The 20,034-nt window shown below is 33.9% G+C and overlaps 1 protein-coding gene across 3 annotated transcripts in view; it reads right to left on the bottom strand.

Annotated features, from left to right (window-relative positions):
• eIF5 (eukaryotic translation initiation factor 5) overlaps positions 1-17,946 on the bottom strand; it is a 26,576-nt gene extending 8,630 nt beyond the window's left edge. The window contains exons 1-2 of one of the 3 annotated variants that reach the window (XM_017606669.1): positions 17,805-17,946; positions 16,496-17,114 (exon numbers count right to left, since the gene is read on the bottom strand). The gene's annotated coding sequence lies outside the window, so the exon portion shown is untranslated. Of the gene's footprint in view, positions 1-2,185; positions 2,445-16,495; positions 17,115-17,396; positions 17,552-17,804 lie in introns of those variants that run through there. The other 2 variants (XM_017606727.1, XM_017606790.1) reach the window with 2 other exon arrangements.
• Positions 17,947-20,034: the final 2,088 nt, after the last annotated feature.

Raw genomic sequence — 20,034 nt, 5'->3', positions numbered from 1 at the left:
AAAAAAAAAAAAAAAAAAAAAAACAAATACCAAAAAATAAACAAAAAATAAAAAAAAGGTAAATTGCAAACTTTGCAAGAAAATTTGAATAGCAAAAAACAACAACAATAATGATAAAATCACAAGCGAAAACAAAGCAGCAGCTAAGTCACGAAAGAAGTCGACGCAAATGTGGGTGGAGGAATCCTTTCAAGTGAAGACGTGCAAGTAAATTGAATGCAATTTAAAATTCGAGACCAAATAAAAAAAAGAAAATATACCGGAGGAAAAAAACAATGCAATGCAAAAAAAGGGGTGAACAACCAAGAAGGAAGGCGGCAAAGTGGGTGCAGTGTTGAAACGTATGCAGGAGTGGCGCTTGAACCAAACACCAGCGGCATCAGCAGCAGCAGCAACAACAACCAAAACATCTAAGAAGACGACGATGCCAGCAGCCGGAGGCTAGACAAAAGTGCCAGCGCAGCAGAAAATTGTCAATGGATAAATGATTAAGGTGTGAATGGTTGAGACGTGAAGAGGTGAGCGTGTTTGTGGGAAGGGGAAGGGGGAAGGGGTAAGTGAGTAGAAATACGCTTGCATGTGAAGCAATTTTGTTTGTGATAATGTACAATTCGCTGAAAACAAGGAAAAATCATTTAATACACAGTGGGTGGTAGACTACTAATACACCTGCTGTGCGTTGATGAAAGTTTAGTGATGGTAGATTTTCAGATTTTTCTTGAAATAGTTTTTTTTTTTAATATTTGATTCAATTTTACACAAAAATTTCGTAGATTTTGCCAATAAAATCAGATTTTTTGGAATTTTTGTACATAAATATTACAATATTTGTGTATGCACAAAGGAAATGATTCCAATTTCTAAACTTTGTTGTACTGTTTTTCAAAGCGAAGTCACTTTTATATTGCTTTTTTGAATTTACATATATACGAATTCTACCAATTTCGGAAATTACCCTTTTCGATTTCCCTCAACTTCTTAGGAACGAGCAAAACTTTATTTGTTTCGCTAATTTTACTGAGGTTTTTTCTATTTCAAATTTCGAAAGTGTCGTTTCTCCAAAAGCTTCCATTTGATAATTTTTAAACTTTTGCACAAAAGTGTTTGAATCGAAATTACCTGTTTTGGGGATATACGAAAGAAAATGTCAATTATTTTTTGCAAATTTCATTAGTTCGAATTAGGGCTGGGAGTTCTATCCGGATTTTTTTAATATCCGGATAATCTGGATAATCGAATATCTGATTGTAAAACCCGAATATTAGAACAGATATCCGTATATCCAAATATACCTGTTTAAATTTTTTACTTTTTTACAATATTTCTTTCAAGTTCGAAAGTTTCCAATTTATAGTGATTCCGCAATTTTTTTTTTGGAAATTCCTCTTCAACTAATTTTATCAATTTCAGTATAAAAACATTTGGAAAAGACAAAGAAAGCGTATTTGATTAATTTCTGTAAGCATTATACAAAAATCTTTAGTTTTGAAAATGTTAAACTTTGCGAGTTTCAAAATCGATCAGCTTTAGCTTGGAAAATGTTAAAAAAGTGTTTATTTTAATGAGTTTTATACATTTTTTTTTTTAATTTAAAAATGTCCAAGTTTTACTAAAAATTATTCTTTTCTTTAATGAAAATTTTATACCAAGTTTCCTAATTGAGTTTTCGTTTCCAAAATGTTGATTGTTGAAAAGTGCCCGAAAGTTTCATGAAAGAATTCTTCCAAAATTTTCAATTTCGAAAATTTCATATTTTTTCAAAATTTTCGAAATTGTCCAGCTTTTGATTCGAAATATAATTTTTTTCATTTGTGTGAATTTTCTACAAAAATTCTTTTAATTTGGAAAATGTCTTAGCTGGCCCCGACTTGAAATGTCATCCCCAAAATCCTGTTGGAAAAAATTGTGCCCGAAAGTATGCAATGTCTGCCATTGTAAACTAGCAGCCCCTCATATTACGAAAATTTACCGCTTTCATGTTGTATGTATATTTTTAGGCGAAATTGCAATTAGAATCCAACGGTTTCACGATGCGATTTTCAGAAGTTACTCCTGCTACTTTATATCTTCGTTCATGACTTTAATTTTGTATACCTGCTTCTTGTATTTCACTCAAAACTTAAAAGCTAAAATGCTACAAAATATACAAATACAAATCCAACTACTAAATTTCAGCTCCACTTACTGCTGTTGGTATATGCGCTGGGGGCGTTAAAGGCCACTGATGACAGCCACAAACCGCACACCATATGACGATGTTGCTGGCTTAACGGCTGACGCGGCGTACACGCAAACAACAACAACGAAGACAATGTGCAAGAAATCTTCAAAGAACCCGGATAAAGTCGTAAATCACACGAAAATTCTGCTGTTCGTGGAAATAGTTTCCGACACCCAAAAAAAAATTGATTAATTTAATGTTAAATATCGAAGCGTTCTTCTATTCGTGCCTTTTATAGAACTGCTTTTAGGCGCACGAACAGCCTGAAACTATTGCCATAGCACGCTTTTAGGCGAAACTGGGGTCTCTTTCAGCGTAAGATTAATTTTTTAAGTTTTATTTTTTATTTTTTAGTTTTGCTATTTCGCTGCTTATGGTTTTCAATCACTGCCGCTTTGTTATTGTATTTAAAATTGCTGCACACGAACTGTCTGCGGCTTAGCAGCGTAGCAAGAAAAATGTAGTTGCTGCTTGCTTTCCAATTCGATTTCCACTGTTGACCTGCGTCCTTTTGCGCTACTCTCTGCAGGTCACTTCTGCTGCTGCTTTTCCAAATACTACGCTCCACTTTATGTATATATATTACTTTTCGTAATTGTTTTCAGGTTGCAAATCGACGACGACGTTTAAAAATACATTAATTTTTCAAATTTTCAATCAAATTTTATTTTTTAAATTTCAATGAATATTTGATGATTTTATTTGAAATTTTCTTTGCCGACGAACGCTGTGCAGCCGCTCTAGTGGCAAATTGCTCACGTTGAACAAATTTTAGTACGTTTTAATGATTTTTTCCAGTGCTTTGTTGTAATTTTAACAGATTTAAGTTAATTTATTATTTTCTTCTCTTATAATTTTTTCTTCACGTTAATTCGGTTTAAGCTTTTTGCTGGAAAATTCACATCTAGACAGCAAGGCAAATAAAAAACGACTAAACACGAAGTTACAACTTGAAAGTGTCGTCGATTCGTCGAGAGTTGTGCTGGCTTGGCTGCTGGCGCTGGCTTAAAGAGGGTGTGCGTATGCCGAGCGTATGCTTGTTTTGAGTTGGTCTAGTCCGTTGCTCGGTGGATTGGTCGGGCGGTTGATACGTCTACCTCAAGTGCAATAATCCTGTACGTATGAGTATCCTCAATTTCCCACAATGCGACGAAGCTCAGTCGAGAAAGCAGCGGCTGGTCGACCACTGAGTACACACACACTTACATACACATATACATACATATGAGTGTACCCATCTACATATGTATGTACATACATACATATATAGATATCTGTGCCCCTCAATTAAAGTAGCCTAAGTGGAGATAGACCATTCTCCATTTAAAGCAATATTTCATTGTATTCCCAAACAATATTTTAACGATTAACTAGTCATAGGTGTCGTTTAAGATAACCTTTTAATAGAGGCTAAATAAAAATAAAAAACTTTTCAAGGGATACTTTATTTTTTTAATTCACAGTCAATCCTTCTAAAGGCTCTTAACCGCATGTGTTTGTATGAGTGAAAAGAAAAAACAACAAAAGACCAAAGCGAAAACTGCATCCAAAGGAAACAGATTGAAATTCGGCGTATTCAACAATACAGTGATTCCCAAACTGTAGAAACATGTGCATTACCCCGTAGGAAATAGGAGCATCTAATAATGCCTTACCAGAAACTAACTTACACTTCTCCCAGCGGTGTGCGCGATTATGTGAATTCGAAAACGGAAAAACCAATTCGAGTGCATTTGAAATGAAAAACGGATAAATGCAGAACACCAAAATGCGAATTCAAAGTGAACTTGAGCCATGTTCACTCCGAAATGAATTTGAGAACTTGTGAATAACTGCGCACTCCTTAAAACATTTTAAGCATTGTGTAGAAAGGAAAAATCTGGCAGCACTTGAAAAAAAGTATAAAACTTTTACAATGTGGCAGAGTTGTTGGCGTGGTTTTGTGTAGAGTCAGAAATATGTTTTTTTTTCAGCTGGTTATTCTTGCAACAAAAAACGGTCGAGTCTTGCTGATTATCTAAAGAATTGATATATTTTTTATACAATTTGCTTTATGCTTAAGGCGCACGCCACAAATCGAAGGAGAAGCTCGGCCAAACTTCAACATACATATGTATGTGTATGCGCCAATCTATTGTTATTATGATTTTGTTTTAGTGTTAATTTAATTTGTTCTAATTTTAAATTTATTAATTTTCTGTTTTCTAATTTTTTTTTTAATATTTCTTAATTTCCTTTTATTTTAAATTTAACTTAATTCCTTTATTAAACTTTTAATTTAAATTTTGTTTCTTAATATTTCATTATGTATGTATTTCTATTTTTATTTTAATTCCCTAAATTTCTACTTATTTTCAATTTTAATTTATTGTGCTGGTATTATTTCTTTTAAATATGTATGTATGTATATTTATTTTTATATATTTTTTTATATATATATGGTGAACCACATTTGCCTATTCAAGTGCTTCTCAAAATTTTTCCTACTTCCGCTTATACTCTCTGCAACGATTCTTGCAGATTTTAGCCCAGCGCATGCGCAGAATACGCTCAGCTGGAAAAAACTGCTGCATGCTTCGATAAAATCTCTACACAGTTACGCACACATACATATCGACGGTACTTTGGCAAAACCCCGTATCTCAGAAATCACTACTACTCCATGTATCGTAAAATCAATTCAAAATAGGGCTTAAATATTTACTCGGATTCATTATATTTAACTAAAATGTACTTAATCTTTATATTCAGTTAAAAAGTTATTAAAATAAATTTTCTATTATTAAATAATAGAGTTTTTTGTTAGAGAGTGTTTTTAAATACGGGGTCGATATATACAGACTCCCAACTAAGTAAGGAAAATCGAACCCATAAAGAGATGTTTTAAAAGAGGTGAGAAAAAATGGAAAATTTTGAAAGAAGTGAAGTTAACGTATAAGAAAGAGCTCTACCTTTCGAAACTCGTTTTCCATAATCTCTAATATTGGAATTAGGGTTTCGAAATATCAAGTTTTCAGCCTGAAATTGTTAATTTTCGAATAGGCATTTCGAAGATGCGAAATTTCTATTACTTCAAGATTTTCGAGAATTTAATTCAAAATAAAAAGGTTTTAAGCAAGCACCCACATATTAGGACTGATGATTTGACCCAGACACTGAGCTACCCGGGTATACCGGTTACCCGGGCAGTGTAGTAATTACCCGGGTACCCGAAAATGTGGGTAGGTGAAATTTAAGCGCATACTAGGGAAATCTATAAGAATCTTCCATGGACACAAGACAATGAAAGCTACTACGATACGAGTAGAAAGGCAGAATCAAAACGACTATTTGCTACTATAAAGCTTTTCTTTTAGTGTCAAGGTATACCTTTTCAGTGTAGTACTGAATAGTCAAAAATGTTTTCGTTTAATCAGCACCGACATGCATAATATGTATATTACCCGGGTACCCGGGAAAATCGAGTAATTAAAACCACGGGTACCCGGATATTACCAGCCCTACCACATATCGATACCTAAGTGGACGATCGACCTATCCCGGCAGCCAGTTCGAAAACGTCTTATCTCAGAAAACTTTTCAAGACGCCCTATTCCAGAATTTTATTAAACAACACGCTATCTTGTGCATATGTAATTTTCTGGTCTTAAATTTATTAATTTTTAATTAAACCCGATATAAAAACCCTAGTTTAAAACTTTGTAGCAAACTACAAAAAAATCAACAAATTTAAAATGGCATCAAGCGAATCAGATCAATCTGTACCCAATGTAAATTAAAACCGAGTTGTCAAACTACGAAGTGATAGCTGATGTTTAGACAGCGATGGTAAGAAATTCGTTAAGACAGATATGGTTTAACAGTGGAATTTTGCGGTCTTCACTTGACATTTCGGTCTGAACACAGCTTTTTTAACAGAATCTGGTAGAAGGTGGAGACGTGGGGAAACAAAAACATGACTAAAATTTTTCATATCTTTGAAAATCTTTGGCGGACTTTGACAGAACTTGGAATTGAAACGATACATTCCTTTTCGTCGATAAATTTTTATAAATGGATACATATCGATAATCCGATAACTTTCGATAACTGTGCGTTTCGAGAGCTCGATAAATTCCGATAACTCGAAAATTTAAATATCTCGATATAAATCGATAAGTATATAAACTTTGGACACCACCATAAATTTCGATAACTCGGTTAATTTTGATAGCTCCATATTTTTCAAAAGCTATTGACAAATTTCGATAACTCGTTACACTCTGGCAACATGATAAAATTTTATAAGCAGTGATAACTCGATAAACTTATATAACCTATAAATTTCGATAAATCGATTATGTATTTTGACATTTCCAAAAACTTCAATTCGATAAATCGACAAATCAATAAATATCGATAACTCGACAAGTAAATCAATAAATATCGATAACTCGATACATTAAAAGAATGAAATTGCATTACGATAACTCGATAAATTTCTTTAACTATAAACAATAATACTTAATTCAATAAATGCCGATAACTTGATAAATTTCATTAACTTGACAAATTTTGATAATCGCATACATTTTTGTAACTCGATAACTATCCGTAATTTGTTTCAACTAAGTTTCTGTAACTGTTATTTAAGCAGTAATTAAATAAAAGTAAAAAATAATTGTTGAAGAGCGATTTTTATTATAAAAGTTGTAACCTGTTACGGTCCCTGTCTAAAAGTGTTGTAACCGCTATTTTACATTAAAAAATTTTATGACTTTTATCCTGCGAATAATTTCGAACTTCTTGTTTTTTTCAAACACATATTAAATTGTACAACGATATAAATTTTATTTTTTTAGCTTAAATTTGCATTGATGTTTTAAATTTACACCCGAATTAATAAAAAAACAAAGAGTACTTTAACTGCTTTATAAACCGAAAACTTGTATGAAATTGTCACTTTATAGAACTCTATAAACCTATTTTATTTTATATGAATAGGGTCATTATTCTTCCCACTACACATTGCAGGTGCAATGTTTTTGCTGAGTAAACAAAGAACAAGTTGACGCTTAATGCAATTGTGCTAAAAACAGAATAAGAAAGTAGAATACTGGATTAAAAAAAAACCGCTGCGTAGCTGCAAAAGTGAGCGCAGCAACAGACGCTCACCACTTCAATTAGCGTGGAAAGGACACAGGGACAATGTTGAGGGCACCGACGCGCTTTATTGACTTAACAAGTGTAAAATAAATGCCCAATTATGAGCTAACAAAACATACATAATTAATTGTAGGGAAAACAAGCGAAAACAAGTGAAAAAATATCTACAGCGGAAGGCGAGTAAAAAATAAGTGGGCCAAATAAAACAACAAAAGTGGTTAGGTGTGGTGGAGGCGGAGGTGTGCTACAAAGAATTACGTTTTATGAGTAGCTGCGATATTGAAGAAAAAAATTTAATTACTTCGTTATTAAAGTTGTTTAGCAATTAATTAGCGTTAAATGTTAGGTAGAAGGCAAATAAGAAATACAAATTATGCGAGGTTATAAATACTAAAAGGTATGCGGAGAAACCAAACAAAAGTAGCGGCTAGTAGGCAGATTTCTGAGAGTTGACGCTAGACTTCAAATTGGCGAAAATAAATCAGATTGCATAAAAACCAAAAATATGTAGCAAGAAAATATCAGATTTCGTTTCAAAATGTGTTGTTTTGTGCCAAAAAGTTCTTGCAATTTGCACGCTTGACATTCTAATGCTAAAAATAAAATATTCCAACGAACTGATAACCTCCCCCTTTTTTGGAAGTCGGTTTAAAAAAACAAAAAAATAGTCAATGTGCGGAAATATTAAGTTTTTTAGAAACTTGAAATAGCAAACCAGGCAGTTTAATGAACTTTAGAAAAAAAAACTAAAAAATAAATGACTACAGCAAACCAAACGAATGGCGAAATACATATTAAAAACCCAATGCATGCCTCATCCAACCAATTGACGCGTAAACTGTGTATTCAAAAATTTAACACGCTTTAAAATGCTCAAAGCGCTTGTTAAAACCACAAAAGTGGCGCCACTAGTCGAATCTTTAAGGCGGATTCATCGTTTTAGTTCAGAATTGTTTTCCACATGGCAGAAAACGTTCAGAACTAGAACGATGAATCCATCTTTAGAAGCATAAGCACCTCACAACAGATGATATTCAGGCGAAAATCGCTCGTGTGGAGAATATGAGCCACACAAATTTGATTAAAGTGATTTTAAGTGAAGAAAGGACGCCAAAAAAATTTTGGACATAAAATGTTGGTATTTTGAGTGGCGATGTTTATTTGTTAGATTTTAAAAATTTGCAATTAAAATACATTTCATTCCCTCACAAATACCATACAAACCTAAGTATAAAACTTTGTAGAACACTGAAAAAAAATTCATCAAACTTTCATTAAAATTTACAAAATAGAGCATCCCCTATTCGGTAAGTCATATTTTTGGGTTTTTTCAATAAAAATGTTTTTCTCTGGGTTAATTAAAAAATCTTAAAAATTAATAAATAAACGTAAACAAACAAAATGAAAAAGCCCAACATCTTTTCAAAAAAGAAACTCGTGTTTAGTGGTACCCACTTTGTAGGCGTGGCCATAATCTTACCCTTGATGTTAGTCGATTTCAATATTCGCTGTATCATATTTTTCTCGCCGAAGCTATTTGTTTGGAAGGGCATAAATAAATCTAATTATATACAAATACCATAACCCACTAAAGTTCATGTATAAGTAAGCACTTATTTTCCTAGAGAAGTCAATAACAAATCGCGTGTCAATAATAGTCGACCGTAATTTAGTTTTTGTTATTTTTATTGAGTTTATATCAAGGTACATTGAACAGGTAGTATCAGTAGAGCAGCTGATTTGATTTATTTTCAAATTTGGTCTCGAAAATGTCAAATATTTTTAATTTTTTCTCACGAAAATTATAAGTTGTTAAAATCCATTTGCTTGTGAAACCTTTTACCATACAAAACAAGCGATTGAATAGCAGCTTCGCCCAACTCAGCAGCACAACCGCTGATTACTGGGCCTTGCAAAGGATGGATCAATGCTTCGAGAAGCAAACAAATTTACTAGGAAAGAAAGTTGCCACAATTTTTATTTTTTCCAATTTCAATTTTTTATTCTTTATAATTTTTTGTATTTCACATGGCACGCTTTGATTTAGAAGAAAAAATTCAGAACAGTTTTTGACACTTTCGATACCAGAAGCAACAACAAAATACACGCAAATGTTGTTTTTGCTCTACTGATACTACCTGTTTAATGTGCCTTGGTTTATATATTTCGGCAAATAAATTATCTGTTTAGTGGAAAGAAAAAAACTTTTTAAAAATGTACATATGTACATAAATGTGTGTCGGCATTTGTCGCTTAAGTGTTCATGTAGAACGCGTGCCATCATTTTACTTGGCCAAATTGTTCACACATGTCAAAGTAACCACCATTCATGCGAATAGTTTTATTTAGATCAAAAAAAAAAATTATTTTCAACGGGCAAACAGAAACCCACATGCATATACATACATATATACATACTATATATTAGTATTAGTACATTCATACATCTTTTGCATATTTCATCGATTTATACTCTAATGAGCCATTATTTGCACCTACCAGTGAGAGAAAATTTTGAGTCACAAACTGCAAAAGTTAATACATACATCCATACATATAACAAAAGTAAAGTGCAAAAAAATGAAAACAAAATTTAGTAAAATTTAAAATAAAAAAAATACTGAAATGTGCTACATATGTATGTACAATTTGCAGAAAATCCAAAAAACAGTCAGAAAACCAAAATTGTTTAGCTCGAATTAACTAATATCAATCTTCCAGAAAAAATTCCTGCATTTCTTTCAAGCGAAATCAATCACATGCTACCGAACCTTATTAAAAGTTTTGCTTATCAACATTTATTCGTTTACTTTAATATTGCGTACCTAAGCTGAGCGATCAAATTAAGTTTTTTTCTGCGGGCCACTAAAAGTAAATAAATGAAAGTGTACAGGAAAAATATGTAAGTACATGCACACATACAGTATTGGCCATATTTATAGCACCCCCATGTCAAAGTGATATTGTTTGCCACTTATGTTTAATTATTAATAAATTATTATAAAACTGCGTACTCAAAAAAAATATGACACTTCTGAGAAAAAAAGTTTGAAATTTAGGTGAAAATTTGTTGATTTTTTTTTTTTGTAGTCTTTTACAAAGTTTAAAACGTGGATTTATATGGGTTTTATTAGAGAATGAACTGTATTTTAATTGAAAATTTCTAAAAATAAATAAATAAACATGAGTGGGAAACAATATCACTTTGAAATGGGGATGCTATTGTATTGGCCAATACTGTATGTGCATATAAATATGTACATAGGTATGCAAGAAGTATATGAAAATTAATGAAGTATGTACAGCACGTAGCCAAAAGCTTGTGTGGTTTGCGCAACAAAAAATTATTTACTTTTACTCGCCCTCCGATGCACAAACTCAAGTGATTTTATGCGATTTTATTTTTCACTAATTAGTTATAAACTCTTTGAATAAATTGATATCGAGTGGCGCTGGAATGTAAATATACATATACATACATATCCATATATAATCTATCTATACATAGTATAAAGGAAAGTCGAGAACTACTGAATGGATTTTGACGAGATTTTCTCTATTATACTCTGTATCGACAGGAGAGGGATCTGTCTAAAAAACTATAAGATCCGCACCGTTCGTTGGATTACAAAAGATGAGGTGTCAAATGAAAGGGATTGGCCTCTAGAAAGGCACGAATATTTTTTTTTTAATATGGTTGCCACCTGTTAATAAAATTATCATATTCAATCATAATAAGCGTAGGCATCAGTTCTGTACCGTCACTGTCAAACGAAAAGACTTAGCCTCTGGATGTGTAATAATGTATAATTTTTCTGAGTAGGGTTGCCACCTACTTAAAAACTATATCAGATCTTCACCGTTCGTTGGATAAAAAATAATATACAAAATGAAAGTGCGTGGCCTTCGCATGTACAAAAACTTAAGTTTTTTGATTAGGGTTGCCACCTATTTAAAATTACTATCTTCTATACATAGTATAAAGGAAAGGCGAGATATTTTAACCACGCTACTGAACGTATTTAGACAAGATTTTTTTATGTATATAATAAACGAAGTACATGATGACATGATTTCTTTCTCCAAATACGAAAATGTATGTACATACATATGCATACATTCAGCGCGTGGCCGGCTAGTATATATTATATAGCTTCAACAAACACCCAGCCAGCAAAAAGTCCGAAAACCGGTCCGAAATAGGAAAAACCAGTGGATGAAGTGCGGATTTTTGTCCGTTTACTGATTCCATTTTCGAATACTTTTACGTACGTACAGACCAAGAATGATAGAATAAAGAGATTGCGCTTTGCGCAGGTCCGTTACTCTTGTTTACAAATCAGCTGTTCGAGTGTTGACGTCATAATATAAAATTTTTGGTGGGAAGCGTATTGGTTTGCGAGGGAAACGTATTGGTTTGCGAGGAAAACGTATTGATTTGTGATATTTTTGTTAAAGTTATAAAATAAAAACGTTGTAAAATGAAGTGCGCAGTTGCGAAATGTGGAAAAACGGCGGCAGAGTGCAGTTTGTTTACTTTTCCTTCAGATCCAGAACTTAGGAAAAAGTGGATCCAGTTCTGCCGGCAAAGCAAGGATTTCCAATTTAAAACTTGCTATATTTGCATGCATCACTTTGCAAGTGAAGATTTTGAAAATAGTCTGCAGTTTGAAGTGGGTAGGATGTTTATTTATTTCGTTTATTGTGTTTATATTAATGAAAGTGTTTAAAACATTTCTAAGGTTATGCAAAAAGAAGATTGTTGAAACGAGGCTCCGTGCCATCAATTTACAAGCCCGGTGATGAAAACCCGGAGCGTTCGCAAAGAGTTCATCGTCGTCAAAATACGTCGTTAATATTGGGTTTCATTGGAACGATATCCTTATTTGATGCTGTGGGCAGGCGTCACAGTTTCAGGTAAAATTTCTTGCTTATGCCTTGGCAGTTTAATTTTATGTTGGCACCGTTTGCATTGTATTTCCTGAAATAAGTACGCATTGGAAGTTAGTAAAAAGTAATGTATTGTCGCAGATGCTACTTACCATGCTATGAGCACGCCCTTGCTCAACGAATTGGCCCTTTTACGCTGTTTCCTGGTTAGCGCTCTTCGATTCTCTGTAGTCTTTCTGGCATCGTATAGCTTCTATATTTGTTTCCAAGCCTTGGAGCTATGCACTATTTGCTGTGGCTTCAATTTCATTTGGAAATCTTACTCGTTCCATATGCCAGCGCAACGGCGGCCACAGAATGCAATTTTTATTTGAACGCCCTACTCACTACCTGAAATAAAATAATAATATAAATAATGTAAAAGAAACACAAAATAAATTTACCGTCTTCTCGATTCAATAAATTGCCACCAGATTGTTTTATTTTAGTCTTTCAACTAAATTTTATGCTATATTTACTTTTTTTCGTCGAAATTGTATGCGATTTGACAGACCGCCAACAACAACTTTTATATTATGACGTAGATGCGCAGAACGAAAAATTTTTGCACCCCTATCGGCGCAATCTTTGTATTCTATCATTCTTGCGTACAGACAACAGTATGTGAAACGGATACGTTTTCGGCTGTTTTTTTCTGAAATTTGTCTGATTGAATTTTATGTTCAATACGCTTCCTTCTGCACTTCACAGATACTTTTTCATGCCAACAACGCATGCATGCATTCAAATGTTGAGCTTGAGAAAATAAAATACAATTATTGCTTTCAAATGACGTATCGAACGTTTTCCGGATACGAAAATTGATGATAACTGTAGGAGTTTTTCTATTCGTTTTCGGATACGGAAAATTGAACTAAACTGCACTGTCGGCAAAATTTACGTTTCTTTGCTAGCTGGGCAACTATATATGTATTTATGTATATGTACATACATATATACATACATACATACATACATATATGTACACAAATGTACAAACATAAATACATGCAAGCGCAAAAATGTGATAAACAAATGAAAGTACATATTTGTAACAAAGTGTAGCGAACAAAATTGAAAGAGTGGATTTTAAATATTTTATTAGCAAGTTTGCGGTACAGGTATTTAATTAATTAAGTTGCGAAAAATAATCTCTAATGTTTAACTCTTAGGCAACCTAATTGACAATACGAAAGAAAACTGCTTGATAATCGTGCAAATTTCATTTGAAATAACTTATCTTATATCAAGTTTGCCGCATTATTTACTTATCGGCGCAACATGCGCTTATAGAAAACACAACCCTGAGCCCTAATGCAATGCCTTGAAACTAAACTACTTTATTTTAACAACACGAACTGAATTTAAATCAACGTAATTGAGTGTTGAAAATAGGTTAAACGTATGCAATTATCAATAGAAGCAAAAAGTAAGTAAGAAAAGTAAAAATAAAAAAGCATATGAGAGGCTCAGCACAAAAGCCAGCAAAGGCAGAAAGCAGTCTAGTGTATCATACCGATGCTTTGCAACTGCAGGTGGAGTTTAGGTATAAAAATATACGGTATAAAAGAACATAAAACTCAAACAATAAAAAGAGTAGAATAAAATAAAATTTTAATATATAAATGTATGTACTTTATAAGCAAAACAACTCTTTGGCGAACAAATAACCACAATGGGTACAGACAAAGCAATGGACGCCCCCTTCCGTGGCAAAAAGCCTAGCAGTCATCAAAAGCAATACCAAAAACGAGCCCATTAGGTAAAAAAAAAAAACTTTTTGTAAATGTCTGACAATAGAAAACGCAGTTAAAATATAAAGTGATTTTGCTTACTTCCTCACACTACTTGCAAAAATTATGCAATTCACTCTGATTTTGCAAAAAAAAAAAATAGCCACTATTTTTGAAACATTTTATGAATTCCTTGCTTGTTTACGGCAGGTAACAGAAGAAACAGGCAGAAAACTGAAGTTTCAATCGCAAATAACTCAAACGTTCTTAGGTATCTCAAATAAGCATAAAACATCGCTATATTACATACATTGATATAAAATTTGTATTCAGCAAACATTCCGTTGACAATGAAAGACACAGACAAGTTGATGCAACGCGTAGCTAGTGAACTGGTTTTAAATTCCTGCTTTCGTTGTTCTTCTATTTATTTTTTCGACTGCTAAATTTTTTATCGTAGCCTTTGTTGGCTTGTCCATTGTTGTTTGCATTGTCTTTACGTTTACTTGCGGAACAAAAATAAAATTTAAAATAAAAACTGAAAGTAATTTACTTGAAGATTTGTGCTCGAGAAGATGCCTGTGTGTATTTTTCAAACCTGCACATTGTTATACTAAAATTCAATAGGCTACAAAACTGCATACCCAATAAGTTTCTATAAAAATTCTGAAGAAAAAGTTGACAATTTTGATGGCAAATTTTTGAAATTGGTTAAATTTTCTAGAATTTTGCACATACTTTTAAACTTTTATTTATATGGTTAATGTTATAGAATATGGTATATTTTTATAAAAAATTAACAAAAAAGAATTATCACATCTAACATTGCGAATATTGTAAGAAATAAATGTGAGCAATTAAGCGATCATCACTGTATGTACATGTGTACATACATGCCTAGAGTATTGTGCAAAACAAACGCAACAAATTTAGTTAAATTCATGTTATTGTTGTATTTCCTTCAATACAGAGTTTTACAAAAATTTGATGATAAATCTTAAATACCCAGTTCTCTAAAATAATGTGTTTCAATTACCACTTCTTCGCGAAAACCTCTGAATAAAAAAAAAAAAAAACAAAAAAACTGGTCCATACTCGGCTGCAAAACAATTGCAACAAATCAATACCTTTATTCTAAATAACCTAAGTGATTCTTAAGAGGCATTGAGGATAGTATATTCAGTTTTGTATATTATAAATAGTTTTCCTAGTCACTTATTAAGTCTTGGAAAAAATTATACTTATTGCAAAGGCGTTGACCGGAAGCTCTCCTTTTGAGATACCGAACAGGTTCACAATAGGGTTGAGGTCTACTATACCAGAGATAGTTTTTAATATGCTTATGTGTGGGTTTGGATCGTTAAAATGCTGAAATTCCCACTGAAGCGTCGTAATCCAATCAACATGTGAGAAAATTTTCGACCCTAAAATGTTCTTAAATAAAAACTGGGTTTATTATATCTTCATGTTTTGGAAAATGGAAGACGGCCAATAAAAGTGAAGGACAATAATTTTTAGACCGAATTTCGACCCTATGCACTTAATTGGATCGTGGAGATCATGGAAAGTCATTGTTTGAAGCTGATATAAAGTTCTATATGATGAATGCCGACGGTATGTATACAGTCCCCCAGCTGACGCCCCTGTCCTTATGGACAGACCCTGTTGAAGTCGCTCACTTCCTCGGCCTGCCCTTAGCTGAAACGGACCTGTTTACCTAAAAGAGCAGTTTCCGACCAAAATCTCGCAGTAATCTCAGCTAAGGAGAGGACAAGCAACTGTTAAATGTCCACCTGGTCTGTCCATAGAGGTGCCGTGAGTCATGTGGCATCTGCATTCACTCTGCTCAGGGGGTCTACTCTGTATTTCGATTCGATAAGAAACTCATTCGGATTCGAATACTTGGCACAATACAGAGTAGACCCCAGCTATGACTTTAGCCTGCTGCAGTAGTCAGAGCGAAGTTATGCTATTGTGGTGCCAGAGTCTTTAGGCAGATACAGCTTTGTCTCGTCCACGTCGGGTGGTTGTGTGCCCAAAACGGCATTCACAGATGGGGAGTCTATATAACTCCCTTACTCCCTGTGAATGCCGTTTAAGACCTCTCGGTATACAGTTGGGCCCAAAGGTTGTTTACGGAACCTCTGCATTTCGTCAGTCAGTTTATATAGATGCCTCCTGACGTGCCTTGGTGAGGGCTCTTCTGCAAGCAGTTGTCTATTCGGGTGCCCACGTCTGAGGCATCCTACTAGGAACCGCTTGCAGAGCTTTGTGTTATGCTCCCTGACGGGGAGCAAAGATTTTTTGTAGAGTGATGCTGTCAGTTCTTGGTCAGATATAAACCTGGGTTATTCCGGTTACGTAGACTATAGCGGAAACGAGCACCGATAATTACAACTTATCGCTTTTTTACATACATACATATTATACATACAATTTTTTATTAATACAATACAAACATACTCACCAATTAATCTTTCAAAAGTCATATAAAACAAGTAACTCCCCTCCTTGGGGTGCGCAAAACAATTCACACGAAAATCAAAGAGTATCGTCCAAAAATTATTTTCCAATGCAAACTTTACACTGAGCTCACAACTGGCTTTTGGTGCTGGTTTTTACACTGCCTTTTGTGGTTTTACACGATTATAAAATGCGTTTAATAGTATTTTCTTCACGGCTACAAATTTTCACCATTAAGTTGATAAGTAGCAGTTTTTTTTTTTTTGTTGAAGTTCAAAATTAGTGATTGATCGCAAACGAAAAGCAAACCAACCAAAATAAAATAAAAATTCAAAAAAGAATTTTGCGAATTCGTACTGAAAATGCTGCTTTGTTGTTGCTTAGATGCTTGTTACAACAATAAGCCGAGACGATAGGTTGCGATATGCAGTCTGGTTTTGTATTAAAGAGGAAAAAACTTGATTATGCTCCACACTTAGTGCTCCACCAAAACAGTGTCGCTCACTAGTGCTAAAAGACACTCTCTGCCACGTGAAGAGTTGCAAGCGCTCTGGTAACAGGCTGCGATTGCCAATAGATTGGTAACACACACAATTTATGGTGCAAAATAAAATGCGAGTTATCTGCAAGAAAAAATAATATATAAAATTTATATGTTTTGCTGAGACAGCATGTGGAGAGCAAGGCTAATAGAACAGAATTAACATGTTCTTCAATGAATTTGGATTTTATCTTTTGAAGCGGTTAAGTTGCACTTTCAACCTACCATATACGCCTACAGAACTCACCGCCACTGCACAACAAAAAGGGCAGGCACGTGTAAGAATTCTAGGTTGGGTGCTGTTGCTACGTTGTTAAACAAATACATAAGTATATATATTAACCTATTGGCAAAATTACTGTACCGTGTCTTCGTGTTCGCAAGATCCCATTGCAACCAGGGCCTTTGTGACGTCACATGCAAAATTAATTATTTTTTGCTATAATTTTCGATTTCATAGTAAAAATTTGCAGTGAATGTTGCTAAAACACATTCGCAAATGCACATACAAATACATAAAAGAACGTATCAGCGCACATGGGCACATCCGCCACGGTGCAAAAAGATGGACGACGTCTGGCCGATTAGCGGCAGAGGTGGTAGTGGTGATATTGGTACCGATGGTGGCACATTAGCAACACAAAAAATGACAAAATTTCACAAGCAAAACTAATTTGCGAGTCATTCGAACCCGTTGCTCTCCACATCACAAATATGCAAACATTCATCAATATGAGTTGCAAAATTCAAAATCTTCTAGTTTCTCAATTACCTGGTAAATTTTTTACAATAAATTTATTATTGCGTTGCGTTTAAAACACTCAAAAATTTTTATTCCGCGAGTTTTCTGACTCTGACTTTTGCTGCTGCTGATATAATTTTTTGTGCTACAATTTCAATCGTCGACTATAATCAATCTGATTGATTCAAGGCGCAGGGTTGCGTGTTGGGCAAATCGATAAAATATCGGTATAATCGAAAGAACGTTCGATTGCTGGGAATAACGACAGAGATTAAAAACAAGCCGTTTTTTCTATTGTACCTTGAATTATTTGCGTTGAAGAGTCCCAACTTTGGTAATGTGGACATACATGTATTCATAGTCAGCTGTCGAGGCGACGCCAGCGCCAACGCAACGCCAAATCTGTATGTAAACGGGCCTTTATTGGCTCAAAATGGATAACATCAATCAATCAAATATTCAAGCCAAGGCGAATTTATATAAGGTGGTGTTGATGGCGAATTAAATTTTCGCCGCGGTACTACTAAATGTCAAAATTATGTGTTTGTTGTAAACAAGGCGAATTAATTTTACAACAAACACATCATTTTGACATTAAGACGTACCTCGGCGAAAATCTAAATTCGCCATCAACACCACCTTGTATAAATTCGCCTTGATTCAAGCATAATATCAAGGCAAGGCGAATTTATACAAGGTGGTGTTGATGGCGAATTAAATTTTCGCCGCGGTACTTCCGAATGTCAAAATGATGTGTTTGTTGTAAACAAAGCGAATTCATATTACATATTGGTGTTGTTGACAACAGTCGTTGCTTGAGCTGATCTGCTCTTTTGCCAGACTGTCAGGCCACTTTGGTGAATACCACTAATGTTTATAATTGGGGTGTTCACAGTTCGTTCCAAATTGTGTCTGAAAATGTAGACGTCTACATTTTGAGACATCTTTAGCATCAAACTGTGAGCACCCCTTTCTAGCAGTCGTCGCAAAATCGTCTCAAAACTTTGCTGGTGTTGCCAGACATTTCCTCTTTGCGTGCATTTTTTATATATCGCCTTTCGATTTTGTTTCTGAAAAATTGTAATTATTTAACTTAATTACCAATTCCTAATATTTGTTATTTCTTTTCCTTGATTTGTTTCTTTTCATCAGAAATTGCGCTCAAATTAAATGCAAATACAGAAAACGTGCCCAATAAATAAAAAAAATGTGATTAGTATTGCCATAATGCAACCCTGCTGCGAGGTTGCAAAATGTAGACGCGTAAAAAACATACCTTTGAGTGTGACAAAATGTAGACGGCGTCGTTTTCCAATTTTGTATGGGAAACAACAACACCACAGATTTTACGGTTAGAAAACGTCTTAAAATGTAGACGTCTACATTTTCAGACACTATTTGGAACGAACTGTGAACACCCCAAATGTGTTTTAGGCGCAGTATTTGTGACAATAGTCATACGATGAATTTTGCTAGTTTTGGCAGTAGTGGCAAGTGCAAATCGTTTTCGAAATTCTGTCAAACTCAAGAATTTCCAGAAGAGATTGCAGGACCCTGCACGTGAAGGGGCTTTCGAAAGCAGTTTTTATATCTGAAAATCAAACTTTCTGATACTACTTTTTGTCTGTTTACACGGTGAATGCAAATAAGTTCACTTTCAACTATGTTACCAGACTTTTTTATGCTTATAACAAAATTAATGACATGAAAAATTTACTACACCTGCTAAAATGTGCACAAAACAGTCACAAAATGACATTACTACTAAAATATTCAATATAAGTAGAATAAATTTGTTACACATATTTCATGTTTTAATCAACATTTTTATTATTTATACAAATTCGCCAAAAACACGTCACACGGCAACACTCGACTGGTCTTTATTTCCGAAAGAGATTTCTGCAAATCTGCAAAAAGGACTTTCTGGCTGTTTACACGGGAAAGTAGGCTTTCGATTTGGCATTTTGACAGCAAAATGCGCATGATTCAATAATACAAGGTTAGATATGTAATTATTGACAGCCGCGGTTTGACACTCCCTTACAAAAGGTTGACAGAGAAAGGGGAAGAATGCAATCCCTTGTTGCGAAAATGGTAGTAGCAAAGTACGCAAAGTAGGCAATTAGTAGTGAAATTCCTTTTGTAAATTATATTGTATTTGCAGGAAATCTGGCAGTTTAAACAAAATATTTAACAAAATATTAATACATATGCGTTAGTTACGTAATTTATGTGCTATTTAGCTGTATAAAAAATG

This window comes from Rhagoletis zephyria, unplaced genomic scaffold, assembly GCF_001687245.7.
Source record: "Rhagoletis zephyria isolate East Lansing unplaced genomic scaffold, Rhagoletis_zephyria_1.1 Rzeph_scaffold_00006, whole genome shotgun sequence".
Taxonomy (NCBI): domain Eukaryota; kingdom Metazoa; phylum Arthropoda; class Insecta; order Diptera; family Tephritidae; genus Rhagoletis; species Rhagoletis zephyria.
The sequence above is the reverse complement of the archived record's forward strand: the minus strand, read 5'-3'. Positions and strand labels throughout refer to the sequence as shown.